General features: G+C 40.9%; 1 protein-coding gene across 11 annotated transcripts in view; it reads left to right on the top strand.

Moving 5' to 3' along the window:
• Nucleotides 1-19,380, top strand: part of sema6cb (semaphorin 6Cb) — a 350,862-nt gene that overhangs the window by 176,527 nt on the left and 154,955 nt on the right. For 2 of the 11 annotated variants that reach the window (XM_071468736.1, XM_071468734.1), the window contains exon 1: nucleotides 16,796-17,037. The exons of 7 other annotated variants lie outside the window; for them this stretch is intronic. The gene's annotated coding sequence lies outside the window, so the exon portion shown is untranslated. Of the gene's footprint in view, nucleotides 1-16,792; nucleotides 17,038-19,380 lie in introns of those variants that run through there. 2 more of the 11 variants (XM_071468737.1, XM_071468741.1) reach the window with 2 other exon arrangements.

Consider the following 19,380-nt stretch of genomic DNA (forward strand, 5'->3'; position numbering starts at 1 on the left):
GCAATTGTTTACATGGGTTTGATGGGTATGACGGCCTAATCCTTGTGACAAAGCGACTGCTGCACTAAGCCCGGGGCGGCTCCTCATGCAGCCTGGCTCATTTGCATGTTCCAGTGATCTAAGCACTTAAGACACAAGACCAAACCCAGATGAACACATGACGAAGCCCCTGGAAAACAACGTGTAGACGCACTTCTTAACAGACAGGTAAGATGAATGAGGACCTTTGTTTCAGTACATAAGAGAAACCGCCGCCTCAAGTTGTGTTTTCTCTTGAAGGTCGGCCAGACAAAAAGTCCCTGTGGTGGTTATGATGAGGGAACAGAAAACACAGCAGATGAGCTAAAAACATGAAGTGCTGGGCTGGAGTTCATCAGGGTCATGGTTGAGTCCCATGTGCAAGTCATAAATTTCAAATCTGAGTCAAGTCTCAAGTACTAGACGGAGCAGATTCAGTCTAAGTCACTAGCTACAAAGGAAAAAGAAATTCATTTAGAAAAATTACAGCTGTTGCTAGTAAATATGTACTATTTAAATGGTCAAGAATAAACTTTGTCTCATTTTTATAATCAACAGTGGCAAAAAGACCTCCGAAAAAAGGAAATTCAAGCATCTACAGATCTGTGACTGCTGAGAGAAATCATGTGCGACCATGGAAATCTCCAGAACAGCTAAGAAACAGAGCTTGTGGTAAGAATGCTAAACAAACCCTCTCAGATGAATTTTCAGTCTATAAGTCCTTATCTTGTTAGAGAGCTGAGGCTATGGTCAAAGATGGACGTAGCCTCCAGAGGTTTCAGAAGAGCAGTTTTGAAGCTGAAAGAGAGCTGCTGTACTTTCGCCATCTTGGCAGTGCCTGACTCCACCTAACTCCCGACTAATCCAGAAATGGGCAGAGAGGTGGGGGCATGTGTGGAGCCAAGGCATTGGCACATGCCAGTTTGTGACAAGCACCAAACTCAAAGCAACACGCCCTCAATTATACATATCTTTAAGCCTTAATCAAAACTAAAAAGGGTGAGTTATATACATTTTTCCTTACTTGTTGTTGCTGTTTTCTCTCAGCTGTTCTGTTTATTCCCCTTTATTCACAACTGTTCACCATTTTATTCAATTTAAAGGTAATGAAGAGGGAAATCAGTTAGAAAACTTGTTAGCCCATTATCTTGGGGTCAAATTAATCCAAAAAAGGTATTTATACATCGACCTCTGTCTCATATCGGTCCGCTCTGCCGCAGAGGAGTTTTTACTCCAACAGACGTGATTAAGTAGTTGAACTGATCAATTTCAGCTTCTTGAGTGGATCCTCCGATAACACTGATTCAATTGGAATCGAATGATTTCACCGTGAAATCCTGTGTGGATTTTGAAATCCTGGTGTGACCAAACCTTAATGCTGAAAACTACCCGTTATATAGAGCAGCCCAGGCAAAACTGTGACTTGTCAGAGGTTGGACTGGGATGTCAGACCCAGGTCAGCACTTTGTGTGTGTGTGTGTGTGTGTGTAAGCAACTTTCTGCTGTGTGTGCAGCTGCTGTGTTAGTTTACAAGATCAGCTTTAAGCTACTGTGAACTCCTGCACAGTTCTCAGAGTAATAATCCCTAAAATCTTGAGAACCATCAGGCAGATCCATCAGCACGCAATAACAGAGGGGATGTGAAGATAGCTGCTCTTCTTCCTTTTCTTCCATCTCCCCCTGCACACTCGTTTTCTTTCAGATGGGTAATGATGCTACTTGGGAGGGCAGACTTGATAACTCTGCAGAGATAATCTGGTGTTGTAATCCTCTCCTCTGTAAATTGGACCCTTCGACTGCCAAGACGATGAGATCTGAAGTGCTTTTGAGACACACTTACCCACAGATTACCCCACTCATTTCCCATCTCACCCTCCATTTCAGCCACTTTCATTCTGTCATTCTTCTGTTTTGGGTATTGCTTTTTCTTTTTTTAAAGAAAAGATTGTGATCTTTTTAAAGCACAACTACTTTTTCTCTGAAATCCATTTTGAGTGTTTTCCCTTTCACCATCTGATGAAATGGAAGCAGAGTTAGGGACACTGCGTGAGGTGGCTGTTTGGAAGGTTATGACTGCTCATAACAATCAGCATGCCTTCAGGCAGTGCTGTGTCTTTTGATGCTTCAAAGTGACAGAAGGGTGAGGAAGGCACATGTTCGAGATGATGATGATAGAATTTCTCTAAACCTGCTTCCTGGGTGACAGTTTAAACAGGCTTCAACCCAGCCCACATATTTTCTTACCATGGGTTCTTTTGCCATATGGTTATTATCTTTAAAAAAAAAAAAACCACAAACACTTATTCTCGTGAGGACCTGGCTCACAAGTAGACATCAAAGAACTAAAGGGAAAGCTGCACACTCACAACTCTGATGTAATCTTTTTTATTTTAAATTCTATCCAGCAATGTTCCTTCATCCTGTGGAAGGCAAGAAGTGCCAAAAATTGATCTATAGGTTACGAGTTTGCAGTTTTTCCTCCTTCCTCTACTGTATTAAAAATCTGAATACATTTGTGATGACAGCTTGAGAGATGGTTTAGTTTTGTTTAGAAGTGTCCAGAGGCTCATTTGTACAGTGGCCCTGAGAGCTCAACACAATGCAACTTAAGAAAACACACTTGAGAACATGTGCTCTGCAAATACGCAAACAAATCCAAAGACAGAAATTTGCTGCAAATGCACAAATGACAAAGCAAGTGTTTGCAGGGGAGAACAGCGATGGAACCCAGCTGGGTTGTGTCCGAGGTTGCCCACTCATTCACTCCTCCCCACTCACTATCCAGGAGGTCTATGTAGAGGGCTTTACACTGAGCTCATCGGTAAAATGTTAAAACACTTTCAGATACAACACGGGTAATTTCCTCAGCACCATTTTTCTTTCTATCAGTGTGAGCAAAATGCATGATGGTGTATATTGCTTGATTAGTGACCATCGGTTGCACAGTACTTTTCACGATGCATTGTGGGATATTTTGAGTCCTCTATGTAGGTTATAATAATTCGTCCCAGACGGGGTCATCACTTTTTTGTGTCCCCTGGAAACACTTCCACCGGCGTTGGTGCTACTACGTTGGTCGATGTGGTTGTGTTGTGTGTATTTGTGGTGCATGTGCTGTCAAACTGATGAAGATGTTTTCTGAATTTGCATTTTTTTTAGGTTGAAGTGTGTTGACCTCTCAGGGCCACTGTAAGTTTATTTTACTGTTTGTATTTCTTTGTCATTGTCGGAGCTTTTATTTCTCCCTTTTGAGGTTTGTCAAGTTAATTCAATGTTTTTGTAAAACTGAAAACTGTACATAAAATATATTTTAAAAACACTTAGCACAAAATCATGGTATAAAATGTGTTCAAAGGTAGTATCAGCCTACAAAAATAAGATCAATGCCTTTCCCCAGTTGTCGTCACCATTGTCGTCTTAAGTCATGTAGCACTTACACACGTTGAGTGTTGAAGAAAATGTAAAACTTTCTCCCCTCCTTTCATCCTCTTTAGTTGTTGTAGTTCTTTGAAGCCACAGATTCATTAATTTTAGGCCTAGTTTTAGTTTTGGTGGCAGTTTTATAAAGTTATTCTTCTTTTAAAAAGATATTAAAGCTTAAATCTCGTACAATCCACCACCCAGGCCCCAAATTTAGGCCTTTTGGTTCCAGCAACAGCAAAGATACCGACCTGTATAGTGGTGAGCAGGAAGAACAAACTCCAGGTTTTATAATGTGCAGTAACCTGAAGATGTCTTGAAGGTTGCTGGTTCCCCCAGATCCCTGTTGTGCTCAACAAATCCACCCCGTTGAGTAAAGTTTTCTTTATCATGCTTTTGCTTCCCTTCACTCTCTACCTATAGTAGCATTTTGAGTCTACCATGGACATTATTTCAGCACACTGTCTGTGCCATCTAAGCCTGTGCTTCAAGGTGCACACATGTTGCTGTTAATGCAGTGCACATGAAACAGTGAAGGTTGTTGGGTTGTGGCAATCTCAATGGGCTGCAAGGCTTTGATACAGAGTTTGGACTGAGATACTTCACTATGCATTAGTTGCTTGGTTGCTGACATCTCTGGATTACTCATGTTCAATATGTGCAAACAAATCATTATTTGAAGGGTTTGAATTAGTCACTTTTATACACAAACGTTTAAAAAGACAGTCTGGTTAAGATTAACACCCACCCTATCCAGTGTACTTTAACCTTTCAGTTTATGGTACAAGTCAACACATCGACCCTTGGTCTGTATTCTGTCTTTCACTTAGCTCCTCTTTCCTGCACCTGGTCATCGATCCATGCATGGTTGACTCTCTAATGGCGGAATGACCTTCCTATTCCAGTCATAATAGAGGACACCCCCACCCCCCCACCCCAATCTATTGTGGACTGAGAACTCATCTCTTAAAGAAGAGCCTCACATCCTCCCCTCCTCCAAACACTGAATCATATCCCTTATCAACATCTTTCTTCTCTGCTCTAGCTCTCATATGTTCTCACATGGAATCCCTCTTCCACTCCACTTAGCCTCTATTTCCAGTGTGTTGCCCCCCACCTTCATCATGCTGTCACAGCAGAGTTCTGTGGGCGCCGTGGTTGTAACCCTTGACCTTCTTAGTATTGGTTTCTTGTAATGATGGTGATGGACTGTAGGAAGAGAAGATCATTGTGCTGTGGGGTTCACTGCAGATCGTCAGCTGTTGGCCTACAAAGTAAATGAAAATGGAAATTTGAAAAGAAAAAAAAAAAAAAGGGTCTCGAGGGCAGTGTGTATTTTATTAGGTGGTACCTTACAGCACAATAACTGATGTATAAAGCTGGAGCACTTTAGAATGAGGGATGTGCAGTGTAGACTTTATTCCTTATAATGGAATTAAGAAATGCAAATTTAATAAAGTCTGCACAATATATCCGTCTTTCTAATGTGCTCCTGCTTTTTGCATTAAGTTATTATACTCTGTCATTGCCCAGTGAGGATTTTAAAAGTTTTTAGATACATAGAGGGTTGCATACTCCTAAAGAGTCTGAATAAATTCTCCTGGATTTAGTAAAAAAAACAAAAAAAAAAACCAACTGTCGCCAAGAGACTGTCCTTGCTGTTTTATTGTTAAGTCTCCTTTTACTTTGGCGTATGCAAATCTTGCTACATTAATGTTAGTTTGGGTTATTTGATGTCGGGTTGTGTGAGGTAGGTAAACATAGTCAGGGTATTACCTGGAATAGATTCGGATCGACGCCCCACCAGCTGAGACAAGCAGCCAGTCAAACAGTCCTTTCCTTTGGAACCACATTTTCTCAACTGTTGCTCTACCGTATCCCTTACGCTAACCCCAGTCTCAAAAAGCTGTAGCATAGTCCCTCCTATGTCTAGTAAAGGAAATGGCTGTTTGACAGCAAGATAAAGTGGTGAAAATTTTCAGAATAAAGCGTACACTTAAAGTAGTATTAGCTTGGGCTAAAACACATTTTTGTGGATCAACCCCTCCCACTGCAGTGCACTGCTCGGCTTCTGTCTCAGTGCTCCTGGCTGCTTCTCTTAACTGGTAGGGCAGCAATTGGAATCTGCTGCAAGTAAAACACTGACTATAGATAACTACCTCACACAATCCCACGTCAAATAACCTGAACTATCAAGTCTGCATTACTCTTTTGCCTGGTGCTCCTGACATCGGAGACCTTAAAGACCCTGTTCATTAGCCGAATCTTTCTGATTTGTTTAAAATATGAATTTGTGCATGTAAAATTAAAGTTTAAATCCAACTGTAGGACTCCAGTTCAAGAAAGATACAAGACTGACAACAAAATGTTATTAATTAATTAATTAATGTTATTAATGCTATTAATGAAACAACTCCAAAGGCCTCTGTATGCTTCAAACAAACCTTGTCACATCATCTGACCACATATGTTGTGAATGTACACACTCAAAGACACACAGTCTTGTTTAACCCCACTGCCTCCCCAACCTCTCTTCAAGAACTCTGTCTTTAGCTTGTCTTTGTAGTTTTGACACAATGAATCACACAAATGGAGAAAACTGTGCACTGTGCGACAGTTTCTCCTCATGGCACTGACTTCAATTGTGCTCATAAAAATAGACGGATATAGTTATGCAAAGGCTGAAAATGTACATACTTCCTAAATGGGAGGTATTGCCGGAGTCTTTTGAAGCATACTGTAATGAGACTATAAGGCTTTCAGCAGCTACAAGAAATTGCATCAACAATAAAGCTGACAGAAAATCTTGTGGCAATAACAGATGTTGGTGCAGGTAGAAACTTGACCAACTTGAGGAGGACAATTCGTCTCCTGCCTCAAGGTGAAATTTGAGGATATGTGTAGCTCAGTGGCGTTGAAACGCATTCACCCATGTAGTGTTAATGCCTGTGTCATGATGGTCAGCAGGGCAACAGCACCAGAGGTCCCTCAGGGTAGAGAGTCACACCCTCACCCAATTAAACACTCAATTTGCCCGGGAAAAAACCACTGCACTGAATCCATGTGGTCAAAACACCATATAAATGGTCAGGACTATTACTGTGCTGGTAGATTCATAAATATACTGATTTTTTCCTCCATCAGGCTTATTGGCACCAATGGTGCACAGTGGTTGGTACTACTGTACTTGATCATTTCCTAGTTATTATTACACTGAATGATCCAGAGGATTTTCTCCAGTGTTGCTCAGACCTGTAACAGCAGGAATCACCAGTGCTGCTTCATACATTTACCAGACGTTGTTTAACACTGTTTAATAGGAGTAGATGGGAAACTGCAGGAAAGAAATGTAATGGCAGTTCAGCATAAATGTGTTTGTTTTCACCCAGCAACACTGATTAAACAGCAATTTAGCACATATAGTGTGTTTAGCTCTCTGTCAGCCTGCGGTTGTCACACAGTGAAATAGAAATACAGAAAAAAACAGCAGTTAAATATCCATCCATTGAAAAAAAGGAAAAAAAGAAAAACTTTGACCACATGTATCAGACCAGCTTCTGGCTGAACGTCATGATGTTCCTCATGATGTTCCTTATGATGTTCCTCGTGATGGGTTCAGTTACATGGATGTTAACCACATGCTGGTGTTTTCGCCACAGAGAGTGCAGCTTAGGGACCTTGTGGTCAGAGAGTGTGTCCTTCAACCAGAGTTCAAACTGCTGTGTCAGCAAGTGTCCACTCTACTTGAGTGTCCTTGTGTCAGACAGAGAAGCTCCACCAGTATGAAACAAAAAAATATAAAACATGGGATGAATTAAATAATTTTTTTTGTTTTTGTTTTTTTTTTTTGTCATTCGGCTGCTCCCCTCATGGGTCGCCACAGCGGTTCGCTGCATATTCTAGTCTGGCACAAGTTTTATGCCAGATGCCCTTCCTGACGCAACTCTCTACAGGGAATTTAGAGTCACCGATTAACCTAGTGTGCATGTCTTTGGACGGTGGGAGGAAGCTGGAGTATCCGGAAGGAACTCACATAGACACGGGGAGAACATGCAAACTCCACACAGAAAGAACCCAGGCCCAGGTTCTGAACCCAGAACCTTCTTGCTGTGAGGCGACAGCGCTAACCACTGCACCTTGAATTAAATAAATAAATAATTTTGAGTATTTACCATCATTGATTCCATATCTCTAAATGAAATTATCCTTGTGCTGTGGCTTGTATTATGTTGGGTGCATAATGAGGGCTTGGGTTATCATAACTTGAACAGATTTGATGTCCAAAGCAATTTACAAGTGAGGGACAACACCAATGTTTCAGCACAGTGAGAGAGACCTTGGTACAAGTACTTAGCAGTAAATCAGTTCATTAAGGAGACGTGAAGGAGATCAGGTGCACTAAACATGCAAAGTAAGTTGTAGTTAGACACATCAGGGTGTTAAAAGTGTTAGGAGAGGAGGTGCTCTGAGAAGAGATGAGTCTTCAAGAGATTCTTGAAGATAGAGATGCCAGGCGATGTCCTTTGGAGAAATGCAGTGGCCAAGAAGGAGCCTAAGGCTCTATTATTGAGTTGAAGTAGATGGGCTCCGACCCAGAAGTCTGAAGGCAGCAATAGTGAGTTGAATTTCAGTCATGCAGTCAGGAGCAACCAGTGAAGCTCGAGGAGCAGCGCTGTGAGCTTGTCCGGATTATGCTCTTTTACCCTCTGAATCAGCAGCAAAAAAATATTTGTTTTCCCCTGTTCATCTGAAACTCGCAACAACCCACCAGTATGCAGTAATAACACACAATTACAGTGCTTCTCAAGTAGTACACAGGAATATCTGTGAGTAACATTAATAAGAAGCTGCTGTTACATTACAACTGCAACCTCCATGCGCCCTGTGAGTTTGGCAGGTCGCCTGTTACCGGTTGCTAAAGGCTAAAGGCTAACTTCATGAATTCACAATATAATTATCTCATTGTAATTGTTTTCTTCTGATCACAGTTTTATCTAATATTGTCAGGGTAAAAGAGCATCAGCTGATTCTGGAGTTCACTGACACAGAGTTGTTAGCAAACAGCAGTCCATTTGCACATCTGCAGACACACAGGATCATTAACATTTATTTGGAGTCACGTTTTTGGCCACTTGACAGAACTTTAATCCAACTTTTAATCTCTATTTATCTCTGTTTTGGCCAAAATAGCCAAGTTGCAGCTAAAAGAAATTAAAAAGCTGCACAGAGGTGAGGAGAACTGCAGAGACTTAAGGTGTTAATTCTCTGTGGGTTTCGTATCATTTGCTCTATTGTTTATGTAAAATGCAGCTGATTAATGCAGCTTTAAAAAAAATAGGGCACTCATATTTGCTGTTTAACCCTGTTATTCAGTGATTTAATTATCCAGACCATCATGTCAAGGTCACGTCTTAATGACCTCATTATGCTGAGATAACCAGAGGTAGGCGTAATATTGTATGTCAGCTTCTTGTGTCTCATCTGTCATTTTTGAGCAGCTCTCCTCTGGGATGTCTTTGTCTCATAGGACTGATGGGAATGAGCCTATGATGACTTGGATAAACAATGACTTAAGAACACAAGCCTGCTTTCCTGTAGTAATTAGACATTTTAAGTCATGATGACAAGAAAACAATATTTGATGCCTCAAAATATCATCAGAATTAAATTGTTATTATGACATACAGTACTGGGCTTAGGAAAATAAACATGAGTACTATTTGTTATCTGGAGATAATAAAGCAATGATGATGAGGCTGCAGCTTGATGTGTCGAGATGATGAAATAACTAACCTTCAGATAATTGACATTTAACATTAGTAGCAATAGCAACCACAGAGGCTCTATAGGGATACAGTGAATACATTTTCAGACTATTACTAAGATTATTACCAGCAGTAGCAGTGGTATTGTTGAAACAGAAGGAGCGTAACAGCAGTCTCCTCCAACCATATGCTCGTGTTTGATGGCTTAACACAAAATCATTGGTAGGCAACAGCGGATACACACACACACAGGAGGGGTATCATGTGCACGTGTTTACATCTGTGTGGGTTGGTGAAGTGCATCAAGTGGATGTTTTGTGACAGTGGTAGGTTTCTGTCTGAGGCTTGGTGTTTTGGCAGTGAAGGAGGGAGTGACTGAGCTCTATTTGTTCTACTTCCATTTGTCCTTAAGCTGACTTCTGACATTTATTCAGATGATAAACAAACAACCAAATCTCTCTTAATCTCTGTCTAGTTGAAAAACCTGCTGGGGATTATGGATGCCAGTATTGGATTAAGATCACACAGACACCAGATACACACAGCGTATCACTAATGCAGCCAAATGGCCAGACATGTTTCCAGTCTCTCCTTATGGCTGCTTGTGTTATGAAGTCATCACTTTTTCACAGTCAGCTGTGAGCGATAAATGCATTAAAATAGACTTTTACATCAGGTGCATTAAGGAGCCATGGGTATGTTTTACCTTCACACATGGGAATGCAGTCTCGACATTAGAGCTGCCTAATCTCTACATGATGTGATTACTACAGGATGTGATCTATGTACAGTGCGGTCTGTATTGGCATGTTTCAACTGTTTTGGTTCTCTACTCCATTTTATTTGATTTTAAATCAAATACAGGGATTAAGTGCTGACTTTCAGTTTTAATTGGATGAACAGACTAGGACTCGTAGCCCTTTTTTTAAACGGTCCCCCAATTTTAGGACAATGCAGTAATAAGGAAGGATCCAAAATGTACAGACAAGGAAACTGAAAAGTTTTTTTATGGTCAGTCACCTGACCCCAGTGCAATTAATCATGTGTTTCACTTGCCAAAGACCAGTCAGCCCAGTATCCCAAGGAATTAAATTCATATTGATTCTGTAGTCCTCGATCTACATCCAAGTTCCAAGACAGGAAGCATGTGTTGTTTTTATCACAGAGTGGAAAGTGTATAGAGTTGCAGGTAGTGGATAGACACCTAACCCTCCTGACCTTCATCCTACAGACAAACACAAACATGGTAACATATTTATTGTGAGGATGTTAGCATGCTAACGTGAACACTGAGCTCAAAGCACCACAGTGCCTAAGTAGCTACAACCTCACAGAGCTGCTAGCATGGCTGTGGTCTTGTTTCCCCTCACATGATTTTAAAGGCCGGAAAAATCAGACTCTGTATCAGCTTGTTTCAGCTCTTCATTGAAACTATTTTATGTTTATTGAGTCAAATGCTCATGTCCAGATTCCATTCAATGTTCCATCAAATGTAAATATTCTAAATGTCTTGCATATCATCATGCCTATGCATTTCACCCACATTTCTTTGTCTTTATCTTTGGAAACTTTGGGATCTCCACTGGAATTTAAAATAATGTTCAGTACACTTGAACAAGATTAACATTAAGATTAGGTGTTCAACATCGACAATGTCTTATCCATAGTCATGCATTGATGTTGTGGAAATAAGTTGTTGAAATAAAACCCCTTTGTGAATTTTCAGAACTGTATCTTAATGTATTGTTATGCCTGATTTTGCAGAATCGTCCAACATTAACATTCTTGCTAGGAAGAGTCTTGATACCAGACCGAAGGCGGGGAAATTACCAACTGTCTGCTGCTGTCTATAGCTCGTAGATTGACAGTCATTGACAACCAAATAACTAGGGAACATCTAGAGATGGGATCACACCAGCCGCGACACCCATCAATGTGTTCTGACATGATTGCTCAGTAATCATGGGTCAGACCACACCCATCTTCGAACTTATAGAAGCTTCATGGTTATATCTTGCTCAGTTTGATGCTATCGTGGTCAGACTGTGGGAGAGAAATCTTCACCAGGGCCGGATGAATTCAGGTCTTCAACCACATGATTTGTAGTCTCTGCAGTCCTCTGAGTTCAATGTGATGTTGGCTTTATTAGAAAAAAAACAAACAAACGGAGCAACAGAACCTGTTAAATCCCAACAGAACTGTCTCTGTTGTGCACTCATTTTTATATCCTTCTTGTTCTCCCTGTCGTGGGTCTAATTTTAGGTACACTCCTAACTTTGTAGCAGGACTCCGTTGTTTCACATTTTGGGAACTTTCCACCTTAGTCAAAATATAATTGAGTGTGACACTCCTCAGTTCACTGGTACCTCCTTTACCACTCAGATCTATGCTCATTATTTCCTGGAGAACACTTAATGTTACAAAAAATAAATTGGACAGCACACACAGTTATATTTTAGTCTACTTTTAACATGGCTATACTTTTAATCAAAATGAAAATAAATGGTTATACAGAGTCATTTGTATATTGGATCAAAAAATGAACAAAACAGAAGCACTCATAAGTGATTGTATGGAGTAAAAATATTCCCCACAAAACAGACAGAATATAAACTCCAGCCAAAGCACTCAAAACCACCTCTGTGGCGGTTCCCGCTACAGAGGGTGTCTCCAGGACCACATTTTATCATAATGACTCACACACAAACACAAAGGCTCAAAAGGTAAGAAAAAAAACAAAACCAGCCACAATGTCGAAGCTGGAAATAAATATATGACGACTTTTTTGGTTAATCTAAAATTGTCCTATTGAAATTAGTCCCCCAAACGTAACTGACAGTGTACAGTTTATAAAGGTCTTTGATTTCATGCAATCATCCTAAAATTAAAGCTGAAAATTCATCATCATTATTGTTATTTTTAAATCAACCGTGCTGATGCTCAGAGATAGAAGGAAAAAATATGTTGTTCTTCTATTATTTACAGACTTTGTAGCAGGATAGGATGCATAGGATGTTTCCCACCAAATAACAAGTTCATACTATATATGTGAAAATAAAACTTCAAATATAAAGTTTAAACCCGCTTACATGATAAGATAAACTGTATTGTACCTGAACGGAATAACAATGTCACTCTATTCAGGTCAAGTTAAACACAATCACAAAGACACAAAAGGCACATGTTGCCACACAATCTATGCGCAACCTTCAGTCACATAAAAGATCCACAGCTGAAAAATACTAATTGCATATTATTTCAGTCCATTTGCACACACAATCAATCCAAGCCACCTCAGACTGGATCCTCCCAGTGGAATAGCACTAATACATTTACATATCTTAATGCTTATTGACAGGCAGGGATATGCCCTGGAAAGTCTTCCTGGAAAACCCAGGTAGATATTCTCCCTGGTTCACAAACAGCCTCTGCAGTCCTGTGAGAGGACGAAGCACTGAAGCCTTCTGGAACACTGTCATCATTATGTTGTATTAGCCCCCTCTTCTCCCTCTCTGTTCTTCAGCTTTCAGTGCTTTTGCTTCCTCAAAGACACCCATGGGACCAAACATGAAATGTACAGCTTGTGTGTGTGCTTCAAGTAATTGGCTGTAAGGTGAAGCGAGTCTTCGAGTCGTTCCAGTCGACTCCAAAACAGGATGTTTGAATCCAGCCATTGTGCTCACATGCTTCTTCCTCAACACAGGCATTCTGTTGATGTACTGCAGCATGATTGTCAGTCCTGACTCAACCTATAGGTTGCAGGACCAGTTTCCTCCTGTCATGGTCACAAGAACATCTTGTGTTTGTAACGTGTTTGGTATTTGGGTTACAGGCCCTATGGATCTGGGTATTGCATGAGTGTTGATGTGAGGATTCTACAAAATGCAATGTGACGTTTGTGCAGTTTCTGTGAATCATATTTGAAGGAAAACACTCCTTTGACAATTCTACATGTGTTCTGTTGTTTTAAAAAGTGTCCCTATGCATAGTGAAGATACTGGGACAAAAACAGATGTTTGTCAGTGTCAGTGCATTGCAAAATAACAGATCAACGTAATTGATCTGTTATGATTAATGAAACATCACCTTCACAGTTACAGGAAACCAGCGTTTACTGTTAAGAGATGTAAAACATGGTTAAATAATAACTGGCCTTATTTAATCTTTTCATCTTTTCATCCTCGAAGAGACAAAAACCACCAATAAATTAAACAACAGAACAAGTATTGTCTGATTAGTCACAGCCTGACAGCTCATTTATCTGTGCCACAGATCACCAAAAATTATTCAGAAGACCATAAAGGAGCCACAGTTGTGCATTTGGATGATATATTCCTTCGTAACAATAAACATGGCTCGTGCATTATAGTGATTACTCCAAAACAACAACAACATTTATGATGCTTGGAGGGCTTTGTTAATTGGTCTTCCTCAAAAGCTGAAACATTACACTGCAGTTTTCTGTCTGTGGGATGAATAGGAACATACTACTTTGAACCTCATAATTTTAACCAAGACAAAAGAAAATTAGCATTCAACAAGCTCCATAGTTGTAGATGCTGAATGCTAACAACACATGTGTTTCTTTATTTTGGTTAAAGTAACACAGTATTTCTATGTGTCTGTGCAGTACAAGAGTAGATACCCACTTATCTTAAAAAGACTTCTCCTTAACGCCTCACATACAGACTATTGGTAGACACTACAAGTTACAGATGTTCCCTAAATGCCTCACATGCAGACATTGGGTAGATGTAAGCTACAGCATACACCATCAGGGGCCCCACTTAGGAGGGTTTTGGGGCAACAGCAGTGCACTATATTGTGTCTTTATGCAAGGTTTAAGGGGGTTTATAGTTTCCAAGATGAAAGGCCACTGGGGGCCCCTTTGCCCTTGGGGACCCCAAGCGTTCGCCTCTGACTTATGTCAATATACTGGCAGGAAAATAACACAACATTACCCAGTGTTAGCAAGCTACTGTGCTAGCTGTTGTCAGTGTAGTGTGATTGAAGTTAAAACTAGGTTTAAAGAAATAATTAAAATGTACATTTGTTTTGCCAAAACAGTTCTCATGTCACCAGAGAGAATGTCTAATATCCTTGTGTGTTGTCTGCACTGGCTAAAATTTTGCAGACTAACTGTTGCAACGTCCTTGTTCCTATGCAAACAAGTGAGCACCAGTTTGAATGATGATGACAGCCCACAGCATCGCTGCCCTTTTCTAACCAATTATCATGTTCAAATTTCTCCACACCTCTGTTGTTTTTGCTGGAAGTGTGGTTTTGTGAGATAAGAAGGCAAGACGCAAAGAGTTCACTCCCCTTTATATGCTAAAAGTCACAAAGTGAAAGTGACAAAGCAGGTTCAGGGAGTAAATTACAAAATGTCATCACAAAATAATTCCTGGAGTCGCAGATTGAGATATCACTGATCAAACAATTATTATAGTCTCTGAAAACAGTTGTGTTTTGGTGAGAAAGACCTTGTGCTTTTCTTTCTGGACCATAGTTGGATGAGAAGATTGATGCTCGATCATGTCTGTATAGTAAATATGAAGCTGCAGCCAGCTTAGCTTAGTACAAAGACTGGAAATAGACATGTAACCACAACTTCTGACAACTGTATTGATAAAACAAACAAGGTATAATATGTTAATCATCATCATCACGTTAGCGGTGCTGCTAAGCACATTTTGTTATCATAGGATACAGCCGAGCTAGCTGTTTCCCCTTCTTTCCAGTCTTAATGCTAAGCTAAGCTAACTAGTTGTGGGGGGGCTTCCTGTGCAGACATGAGAGTGATATCAATCTTCTCGCCTAACTCTTGACAAGAAAGTAACTTTATACTCTGTATACAAAGAGGTCTACAAAGCACTGGACCCCAAGGATCTAAAGGTGTTTGCATTCAGGATACAGTTTAACAACAAAAAAATTTGAAGTTCAAAAGGAGAACAGCACACAGCATTATGCCTCTTTACGGCCAAAACTGTTCCTAGAAGAGGGTTATGGCAAACTGAGGGTGGTCAAAGATTTAGCTTGTCCATGCAAATCATGGCCCTCTGAGCTCTTGTCCTTTCCTTCCCCTCGAAAGAGCCTCACCACAACGGGGAGCATCGCACTGCCAAAAGAAACAAATGGAGTGAATCTACTAGTGTGGAATCAGAGCGAACCAAAAACACACAGCTATTTTTCTGCTGCTTGAGGCCAAAGAAGAATGTAAGCATGATCTGGAAGGAGTGCATCTTATTTATCTGACTACCAAAGTGGCTATAACAGTATATGTATTATAACCACTGCAGACAACTGCTGCAGGAGCCGCTTGCACTGTTGTCCTTTTTGTATAACACAAGAGCATTCTGACAAGCAAGACTGACTGAAATGGAAATGCTGTAGATTAAGGCGAGAGATGAGTGAGTCAGTGGGTCCATAGCCATCTATTAGATTATCATCAAACACTGATGCAGTCAGACTGAATGCCTCAGTACTGCCATCTCTGCACAGGTGTCTTATTAGGGTTTCTGGGAATGTACTACACAATTCATCACCAGCTGATTAAATCTTGTTGGAACACTTTGTCCCCGCTTTTTAAATCATATTCCACTTTTATTCTTCATATTGCATTCAGAGTACACACACCCTGCATTTTCAGCGCCTTCTAAGGAAGGCAGCTTCCCTCTGTTTAAAAGATTACAACAGTTTATTTGAAAGAGAAAACTATTCATGAAATATGTTTATTTGTATGTGATGTGTACAGATTTGCAGTGATAGGTTTGGAGTTGACTAACTAGGGTGTAGTAGGACTTGAAGCAAAGTTCATTTAAGTGCAAGCCCTTTGTCAAGCAAAAATTCCAACATTTTGCTGATTCCAGCTTCTCAAATTTATGGATTTGCAGCTTTTCTCTGTTTTATGTCATTTTAAATTGAATATCTTTTGGTTTTGGAAAATAAATATTCTGAAGATGTCACTTTTTGGACTTGTGATAGATATTTTCCCCCATTTTATGACATTTATAGACAAAGCAAATAATTGATTACATATTTTATCCACAGGGATGTACAAAACCAAGCCACAGTGGAACCAACTGATAACTGATTATAAAATATATAAGTTTTATTGTATAGGAACTATAGTAATCAGACCTCATAACACAATACAAACTGTACTCTCATGAGCCGCATTTACAAATAACTTTTACTATTCTAAATTATTATTTATACTGAACAATATGTTGCTATTATTATATACTTTTCCATACTGCACATGCACTGAAAACTGTACAGGCATGATGTAATACAATATAATTTACAAGAGAATAATCAGGCCAGTGTAGTTTCACATTCATTTAAATAGCGTTAACTCCAGGTGAACCTCCCATTAAGTCAAACTATGTGTGTGTTTAAATCCCCTGTCCTGCGCTCTGATTGGCTGGCTGCGCTTACAAGTGCCCCGATGTTCAGGCATTCAACATCTGGGAGAAAAGTGAGCCGTGCTGGGCGGGGCGCAGCACAAAAGCTCGACGCACTGACCAATCGGAGACGACTCTAATCGCAATGTGGCTCCGTGATTGGGCGGATCACTTGTCAAGCCTCATGGCGGGGGCGTGGCCTGAGCCGCTGCCGAGGTGTTGTGACTCCAGTCTGGCTCCGGTCTCGTCTCAGCAGTGTGGGGCGCCTCTTCGCTGCTCTGGCCGCTCTGGGAATACTAACCGCTTTTGGCGAAGAAAAAACTAACTACTCCATCTTTACCGCTTCACCTCTGCTACAGTTTCTCACCTGAGAGACTACGACCTGCGTTTTTCCTCTTTGACGGCGGAGCTGCGGAGAAAGCAGCGAGGTAAGAAGCGGCTCTCTGGCTCCAGCGCTGCTGCTGCTGCTGCGCTTACTCCGCTCATTAAGAGAGTGATGCTCCAAGTTTGCCTCATTATTAAGATTATTAAATCTTTGCACCAGTTTTTTTATTTTTATTTTTATTCTTTTACCACGTAAACACCACATTTCCAACTAAACTAATCATCCACTGTCTGTGGGTTGAATTTGGGCTCCGGAGAAGCCGTTTTGTTTTCCTCCTTTTTCTCGGCCGTGTTTTCGGGTCTTGGTCGTTTATTGCTCCGGGAAAGAGCAGCAGATGATACAAGTCAAAATCAGAGGATATTTCACGAATTTTTCAAGCCTTTTGACATTTTCTACTCCTCTTTATGGGCGTTGTGACCGTGTTTACACTAAACTTGGTCATTTATCTGTGTGTTGTGTCGGTATTTGAACCTAAATGCCTCATTTATCACACTTTCTCCGTGGACCGTGGCTGCAGGAGCCCTCAGCAACTTATCACGAATTAGCAGCTGATAACGTGTTTGTTTTTGTTGTTTTTTTGTTTTTTTTGTGTGGCTTTTTGCCAGAGACACTAATTGAATTTCGACACCCTGGTTTATTTTCCAACAGAAAAAAAACATTTTATTCAGGAAATGTTTGTGCGGAAAAAAGCAACAGATAATGGGGGAATGAGCTCTTTTTTTTTTTTTTTTTTTTTTTTTTCTTAACTACGAGATTACATTAACAAATCAATTTGTGCATATGGGTGCCTGGAAAAGAAAACAGTGTTTGCGTGACTGTTTGTCTTTATATTGGAACAGCACATTTCCCTGTCACTTTGCATTGATTTTTTTACCTTACACTAAATCGGCTCACTTAATCTGCACTTTGGATTTAATGCCAAAACTCGGAGGGGAAAACGATGAGATCATTGTTGTAACAGGTTTTCTGGTTTTGCACGCAGTTGCAGCAGCAGCAGTGTGTGCTGGACTTCAGGGCGACGCACAGGTTTCTAATGTCTTTGTAAGGGCGCACAAAGAGATGAGAAACCAGTGTTTTTCTCTCATAAGATTCCCAGGAGCCGCTGGTGGTTATTTATGTTGAAATAGATGCTCAGAGCTGCTCTTGAGCCGTTCTCTCCTAAAATGGGACTATGATTTGTCTGAGCCTGTTGTGCATTACCCCTCTCATCTCCCTCTGTGGGTGTTCAGTTTCAGCCGAGGTTAAGAACATTTCAGCAGTAAATAAATCTCTCATATGCACAAACAGATAAGCCACACCACTACCTCTTCGATCTTGGCCTGGTGCAAGGTGATGTGTGCAGTCTTGCCTGAAACAAAGGCAGCCATGGTCCTGTTGTTTTTCTCTGCTCTTTCTCTGGCCTTGCAAAAGTTTTCCAGGGGTTTGAAAAAATAAAAATGCGTTCAGCTAGAGGGTTACATTGGTTTGACTGAACAGCAGAGGCAACTTTTGTTAATTTAGAGTCTGCCATCATGCACTCTGCGGTCCAAACAGTCAGATGTTTAAGTGGAGACTGTGTGGTCGGATCTTGTGATTTTCTTTGGGTTTGCCTCGTCCCTGCTTTCCTCAGCTGAGCTGCAGCAGTGATATCATAGGATGGGGAGGCCACTGATGGCTTGCGGTTTCCTACCGCAGCTGTACAGTGACTTAGCACTCTGTGCTGCTCAGAGGACATTGCACTGTGGTTTCAGGTTATTTTATTTGACATGTTACTGCTCTGCTTACAAGGAGAGGTGCTGCTGCTCTGCAGGAGAAGTGAGATGTTCCTGTGTAGCCTGAGTCTGTCTGGTACCCACCAGCAGTTCCCAGTCTGCACTCCCACTTCAACTATATATAGTGCATACAGATCTATATTCAACCCTCGTTCGAGGCGGTCTCCCACACTCACAAACAATCAGGTCTTTTCTGTTTTTTTCACAACACCATTAGGAAAGTCACATTCTGCTGATGGGTTAGTTACAGTCGTAAATGTGAGAGAGAGCAAAGCACCCGCAGTGCATTCATTTCCTTGTCACTGCTGAAAATTGCTTGCTCTCCGTCCAGCTCTCATTTTCAGGCCCCTGATAGGTCCGTCGCTCAGTTAGCATGGTTAATGGTGCATTTAGCCCAGTGTGTAATTTTATTTCCGATTTCCATTTTGGCGCTTGCTTTTAGTTTAAAATGACAAGAGGCCCCAGTGGAGGGGCCCTGCGTGTGCAGATGGCATCTTCCTAATGGTCCTCTGGGTAATGATGGTTGAAATAGGCTCCTAAGCAGGGGCTGAGGACTGCGGCCCTTGGGGGAAGTTCAGCAGGCCTATTTCCATTTTCATCGCTGTGATAAAGTGCTTAGTATCTGCACATAGCTA

This window comes from Trachinotus anak, unplaced genomic scaffold (assembly GCF_046630095.1).
Source record: "Trachinotus anak isolate AG129_WGS33_773 ecotype Australia unplaced genomic scaffold, CSIRO_AGI_Tana_v1 ptg000032l, whole genome shotgun sequence".
In the NCBI taxonomy this organism is placed as follows: domain Eukaryota; kingdom Metazoa; phylum Chordata; class Actinopteri; order Carangiformes; family Carangidae; genus Trachinotus; species Trachinotus anak.